General features: G+C 52.0%; 1 protein-coding gene across 2 annotated transcripts in view; it reads left to right on the plus strand.

Annotated features, from left to right (window-relative positions):
• The first annotated feature begins 1,337 nt into the window (after positions 1–1,337).
• ARHGEF37 (Rho guanine nucleotide exchange factor 37) overlaps positions 1,338–7,176 on the plus strand; it is a 24,425-nt gene continuing 18,586 nt past the window's right edge. The window contains exon 1 of one of the 2 annotated variants that reach the window (XM_024194702.2): positions 1,338–1,400. The gene's annotated coding sequence lies outside the window, so the exon portion shown is untranslated. Of the gene's footprint in view, positions 1,401–1,691; positions 1,770–7,176 lie in introns of those variants that run through there. The other variant, XM_024194703.2, reaches the window with a different exon arrangement.

Genomic DNA, 7,176 nt, shown 5'->3' on the forward strand with positions numbered 1-7,176 from the left:
CGCAGTTCCAGAGGAGGTGTGCACCAGGATCCAGTGTCTGTGCCTGTGGGTTTCTTTAGAGAAACCGGTTTGTTCTGTGGCTGTCAGACCGAACTCTCTGCTTGTTGTTGAAAAACGAGTGATGTAGCCAATGCGGGGAGGGGAATCGGTGTGTGTTTGTGGCTGCAATACTGTGGAGATAAACTTCACTAGAGCCAGCTTATTAAAGCAACTTTAAGGGCTACTGATTAGAGTTGAGGGGCTAACCTGTATTAGAGCTGAGTGACAGGGCCATAAAGAGACGCTGAATAAGCTGGCCCCTCAGGGATGGATCATGTATTTCTTCCAGGCAGGGGCTGTATGCAGCATCCCTGCAGGGCCCTCCTGGCTCCTTCCCCCGCTGGGCTGAGAAAGTCACACAGAAACCTTTAGGTGCAGTGCCCACCTGGTGTTTTTATTTACAGGCTGTGCTCCCAGGACCTTTCCACCATACAAGTAGTTCCCTTCTTGCAGTCCACGGGCAGGAGAGAAGGGACAATCTCTCTCTCTCTCTACTTCCCCTCACTGCCTTTCCGCTATTGCAGCTTTCCTCTTTCCAGCTTCCTCCCGGGGGCTCTTATCCAGCCCCAGCCTGATGCGGCTTCCCCAGTCAGGGCCAGGTGGGCTACCCAGCTCCAATTCACCTCCCTTAATTGGAGCTGGAATGCCAGAGGGTTGGCTAAGCAGTTTTCTGTCACAACACCAAAGGGCACCAAGTTGATGCTCAACAAATAAACAATCAGAGGCGAGGTGAGCACTAAATGATAGATCGTGTTTTGAGCTGTAAAGATACCACAGCGATGGGCACAGCATTAGAGAGAGAGAGAGAGAGACAGCCCTGTGACCTGGCAGAGCCACAACGGGCTGCATTGGGCCAAAGCTTGGCAATTGCCTTTGGGGGTCAGCTAATTTTTGTACCCCATAATATTTTGCCCAGACCATTTCCCACTCCCTGACCCACCAGTTCTGCCTGTGTTATTTCCACTCCCCATCTCCCTATCAGGTTTGGTTGGCTTTCCAGGCAGTAAGCAACCTGCTTTCATCCAGCAATCTCCTCAGCTGGCTGGCTGCCAGAGCATTTTCTGCCATGGCTGTGTCTGCCTGCGCAGGGAGAATGCAGCTGGCTCAGCTGATCTGACTCTCTCTCCCTGTCCCTCACTGCTGCCAACAGCCTGGGGAGAGCATGACCACGACCGAGAGGAGCTGGACCCTGCTCAGAAACACGCACACACAGCTGAGTGGGCTGGTCCCTCCTGCCCTTGCAGATTGTGCCACTGCAGCACACAGCCAGTTTATCATTAACTTCCACAGAGGCAGCCTAAGCAGCAGCCTCAGCCTGCACCGGGGAAGCTCCCAGAGGCCAATCCCTGACTCACTGGCAGGTAAGAACGACAAAATCGGAAATGACAATTGCTTTGCTGTCACTGGAGTTATGCGCAGACAGGTGGTGGGGCCTTGAAAACGTCTGTGGTGCGTTAGCAGAGTGCGGACAGTGTGGCCTCTGCTCAGCAGCTGCTGTCTTCTGCGCAGGAGGGTTGCGTAACCACGTTGGAGATCGTTGGTTCCAAGGCCTGCCTCCTTACGGGACAAGATCAGGTGCCCATTGGAGAGGGAGGAATGCAGGCACCTGAGAGGAGGGCTGGAGTCTCAGGTTTAGAGCCAGCCCATCTGTGTCACCACAGCTGAGTCATACCAGCAGCAATGATAACACTTTGAGCTTCTATAGCAGCTTTCACCAAAGTGCCGTGCAGGTAGGTCAATAATGTGTTATCCCCACTTTACAGACCGAGAAACTGAGGCACAGAGCAGCAAAGTGACTTGCCCAAAGTCGAACAGCTGATCAGTGGCGGAGCTGGGGATGTCTCCTGACTCACAGTCTCCTGCTTTAACCACTAGATGGGCTGGCTGCCAATGAGACTGAACAAGGACATGCTCTGGTGAGAGGCAAGAGGGGTGTTAAAGCCACATGCTCCGGTTTATTCCCGAGACAAAGCTGTGATTTTTAAAGGCATTCTGACTCAGACCATTGATTGGCAGCTGTCAGTCAGGCTTTTGTAGCTCAGTTAGAAATATTTCTCACCTGATCCATTCATTCTGCCCCCTTCATAGATTAGGAAGCTGCAGGGTACTGTGTTCTAGTCACAATTTCACTTCTTTCCCTCCTTTTTGGCTGGGGCCCTGGAAGCAGGGTCTCATGTTTAAGTTGGGGGAGGGAGTTTCCACAGATTTGGAAGAAGCCCTAGCAAGAATGAGCTAATCACTCCCTCCTGCAGGCTGCATTTCCCCCCAGCCAGCACCATGCAGGGACCTCTGGAAATGAAAGCTGTCCAGAGGAGAGGCATTGTGGGTGGCAGGACCGATCCCTATGGAATATTCTTTAGGGAGTTGTCCAGTCACTTTTGAATGATTCCAGGGAGGGGCCTTAATAGGTTATAGTGCAGGTGCTTATAATGTGGTTACTGTTGGGATTATTATGGTTTGTTGAGCAGTGACAATGCACTCAGTGACATGGATTACCCCCGGAGTCCCCTGCTTGGAGTGCCTGGGATTGCCATCACTTGGAGTTTGTAAGAGGACACTGGAGAAGGCACTGAAAGGGTGTGGTAGGGGACAGCTCTTCATTGGCAGGGGGGTGGACTGGGTGAGCTGCTATGGTACAATTCTGGGAACCTGTGCTAAGTGCTTTCCAAACATACAAGCAACTTCAGTCTCTTCTGAAGGAAGCTTCCAGTGAGACACAGTTCAGACATGTCTGATGCACGGGTGATGACGGTAGCAGCCTGAGGTGGTGCAGGAATCTAGGTCATTGCTGGGAGACTCTGTGGGAGAAGTGTGATTAAGGAGGGGTGGGAAGAAGAGGAAGGGTGTATGATATATGGGCAGATGGAGACAGCTCCAAGCTTGCAGAGTGCTGGAGAGCCAGGTAGTTGGGAGGCCAGGTATGGCAGCTACCGCTCCGGGTGAAAATTCTACCACCTGGCACAGTGCACTGGGGTGAGATTCACCCATAGAATATAGCCACAATAAATCACTCCAGGGCATGGCCACAGGGTCTAATATCACAACGTTCCTCCTGCCACAGACACTGCCCTCCCCAAGGCATATCCGGTGGTATCGACCCACGTGTGATATGCCGATGTCATCCTTGAGAGCTTGCCTTCTACTGGCTGAGTCCGGCAGATGCTTCTGTGGCTGGACACTGGTGTGAATGAGAACATGGGCAAGGGCTCTCAATCGTCATGAAAGAAAATCCCAGAAGTATAGTGCTGCAAAACTGGCCATGTCCGTTAAGTGTGGGGCGGCTACCTTCTCCTAAAGCATCACATACAGACAGATATAGATGGGCCGTTCACCTACTGAAACTCTGCCAGTCAGATGTGGAAACATTTGAAACACTATGTGCTACAGAGAGTGATGCAGTGCAATCCCAGGAGTAGGCTGTAAGCCAGCTCAGAATTCTAGTCCAGTGTCTGTAGAACCTCTCTTTGGATCAGTACCTCCGGGCAAGAAGAGCGCAGATGTTAGTATCACTGCTGACTGATGGGCTCTGGGGAACAGAGGAGAGAGGTAAGCCAGTCCACAGACGGACTGGACAATCAAACATCTCTCATTCGTCAGAGAGCGCACACCAGAAGGCTTTTCTGACAGCTGGACTTTCCTGGGGGAGGCTGCCACATAGAACTGCTGTCTCAAACAGATGGAGAAAGCTCTGCGTTGTGGTAGCTTAACCCTTAAACCACTAGGGTTTTCCAGGCTGCTCTTCCAGGGGGACGCACAGGAGGATGTGTTTATGTGTCCGTAGTCCACAAAGGGCTATTAATAATTGAGATGAGGATGATATTTGCACCCCAAGATCTCTAAAGGAGGATCAGTAGTATTATCTTCATTTTATAGATAGGGAAACTGAGTCACAGTGTGGCAGAGTGACTCACCTGAGGTCACACAGTGAGTCAGTAGCAGAAGCAGGAATAAAACAAGCTCAGGAGGTTAAATTATTCATTGGGGATTGAGGGTGGGGCAGACAGATCAGAGAGCAGCACCGAGCGATGACTATCGAGTGAGGCTAGCATGGGACCAAACACCCACCAGTATATTGTACCCCAAAGCAGGATACTCACCCCCGTAGGTGCTGTTACTAGAGGTGCGGGGGGTGCTGCAGCACCCCCTGGCTCGAAATGGTTTCCATTATATAGAGGGTTTACACTTTGGTTCAATGGCTCTCAGCACCCCCACGATACAAATTGTTCCAGCGCCCCTGGGCCAGTTCAATTTTAGGGATCACCATATTTAGGGTGAAGTGGTAATTCAGCCCCTAGCCAGGCTGGTGAGGACCTTGGTGCAGGAGGGGCTGGTTTCACCTTCCTTTGGAGCCCCAAGCAGAGATCAGTTTATTAGAATCAGGCAGGTTAATTTCCTGGGGTCCCAGTGGGAGCTTGGGACATTGGTGGACATGTTTCCTCTGGTGTTTCTATTCCTGTGGCAGCTGTGCTGCAGGGAGAGACTGGCAAGGGGAAAGACGTTGAAACCTGGTTAGACAGATGAGCTCAAGCAACAAACTGCAGCCAAACCTTAGGGAGCATGACTGAGACCCCGGTGAGATACACAAGATAAAACGCACACTTGAAAACAGGTGGAATGAAAAGAGTGTGGCGCTAGTAATCATTCAGGTTTAACTCTTGGTCTTTTCCCTTCCAAATACAGGCTTTGAGCAAGGGCAGAATTCTTTTAAAGCAATTGGGTGGGATTTTAAGTGGCAACAAACTACCTAAATAATTTCGCTTTGGAGCTACTATCGGTTGGTTGGCTTGAGAGCACACCCAATAAGAGCATTACATTTCAGTAGCAATCAGTTTCCATTGCACCTCTCTTATCCTGCCATCTGCACCCGGCCCTTGTTTTTCACTTAAGCCTCCTATTTTACATCACCTAGCACGCATCTCTCCCTTTGGGGCCAGTGCTTTAATCATTGCTTCAGAGGCCTTAGGCATTTTAGTGAAGGCAAGCTGTAGAGGAGCTGTTTACCCATTCAAGGCTTCCGTCCCTGTAGTGATTTTGAGTGTATTGCTTTGCCAGTTCCAGAGCTGTGTCTTCCCCCCTCTACTTCAAAATGAACAACATACAGAATCCAGGAAGGAAACTATGGCCTTGGCTACACTTGCGAGTTACAGCGCTGTAAAGGCTCCCCCAGCGCTGTAACTCACTCCCCGTCCACACTGGCAAGGCATTTGCAGCGCTGTATCTCCGTGGTTGCAGCGCTGCATGTACTCCACCTCTCCGAGAGGAATAGTGAGGATTGCGCTGCCGCTGCAGCGCTGCGGCGCCAGTGTGGCTGCCCAATGCGCTGTGAATGGCCTCCAGAATTATTCGGCAGTATCCCACAATGCCTGTTCTAGCCACTCTGGTCATCAGTTCAAACTCTACTGCCCTGGCCTCAGGTAACCAACCATGTGACCGACCCTTTACATTCCCCAGGAATTTTAAAAATCCCCTTCCTGTTTGCTCAGCCTGGCGTGGAGTTGAGTGCTATCAGCGAATCTTTCCAGGTGACCATGCCTCCACGCGCCAAGCGAGCCCCAGCATGGAGCAATGGCGAGTTGCTGGACCTCATCAGTGTTTGGGGGGAGGAAGCTGTACAGTTCCAGCTGTGCTCCAGCCGTAGGAATTACGATACCTTCGGGAAGGTATCAAAGGACATGATGGAAAGGGGCCATGACCGGGACGCCCTGCAGTGCAGGATTAAAGTGAAGGAGCTGCGGAGTGCCTACCGCAAAGCCCGCGACACAAACGGCTGCTCGGGTGTTCCCCCCGCGACCTGCCAATTCTACAAAGAGCTGGATGCGATACTTGGGGTTAACCCCACCTCCACTCCGAGCACCACCGTGGACACTTCAGAGCCGGTGGGGGGGGGGGGAGGAGGAAGAGGAAGAGGAGGAAAACGGGAGTGATGGTGGTGGGCCGGACGGAGACACCCCGGAATCCCTGGAGCCATGCAGCCAGGAGCTCTTCTCGAGCCAGGAGGAAGGTAGCCAGTCGCAGCGGCCGGTACTTGGTGGAGGACAAACAGAAGAGCAGGTTCCCGGTAAGCGGGTTTTTTTTTCGGGAAGGAATTTTTTCGGTGCGGGCTCTTTGGGAGAGGAGGGTTAGGCATGCATGCCTAGATGCGGAATAGTGCATTGATGTGGTTTATCACATCGTGGTAATCGGCCTCGGTAATCTCCTCGAATGTCTCATCCAGAACGTGTGCAATGTGCTTGCACAGGTTTATCAGGAGAGCCACCGTGGTCCTTGTCCCAGCCAGGCTAATGTGTCCACACCACTGTGCCGCGAGGGGCGGGGGGACCATTGCTGCACACAGGCAAGCTGCATATGGGCCAGGGCGGAAGCCGCATTGCAGTAGAAGACCCTCCCTTGCTTCCCAGGTCACCCTCAGCAGCGAGATATCGTCCAGGACGAACTCCTGTGGAAAATGTTGGGACAGTGTTCAGTGTAGGTGCCCCCTGAAGCTGTTGGCTCTCCCCAAGGCACAGAAACCCAGAGGACAGTACAGCCCTGAAACAATCAGTCCCCCTTACTCACCATTTTGAGGCTCCCGTGGGATATGTGTGCTCTGTTTCGGATGGGAAAATTATGCTATTGTGTAGACCCTGTGTGTTTTCTACTCCTTAAGTGTGGGGGGAATCATTACTCTGTCTGGTATAAACAATGCTGCCTCTGTTAAATGTTGCATTTTGCCTATACAGCTGCATCAACCTTGAGACCTCAGCCATCCCTCTTATCGCCTGCTCAGAGACTGCAAAGACTCAGGAAGAGACCGCGAAAAAGCAAAGAAGACATGCTGCAAGAAGTGATGCGGCAATCTATTAAAGAGAATGAGAAAGCACAGAACTGGAGGGAGAGAGAAAGCAGGATCCGCCAGGAAAACGCAGCGCACCGGCGGCAAAGCACTGATAGGCTCATAAGCATCCTGGAGCGCCAAGCAGATGCTATCCAGGAGCTGGTAGCCATGCAGAAAGAGGAGCACAAACGCAAACGCCACCCCCCCCTACAGCCCTTGTCCCAAAACTCTTTCCGTTGTGCCCCACTGTCACCTCCAACCCACTTTCCCCAACTTCCGTGTGTGACGTTATTGATATAATCTGGGACCATATAGATCATTGT

Source organism: Terrapene carolina, unplaced genomic scaffold (genome assembly GCF_002925995.2).
Source record: "Terrapene carolina triunguis isolate 2854851 unplaced genomic scaffold, T_m_triunguis-2.0 Scaffold395, whole genome shotgun sequence".
Lineage (NCBI taxonomy): Eukaryota > Metazoa > Chordata > Testudines > Emydidae > Terrapene > Terrapene triunguis.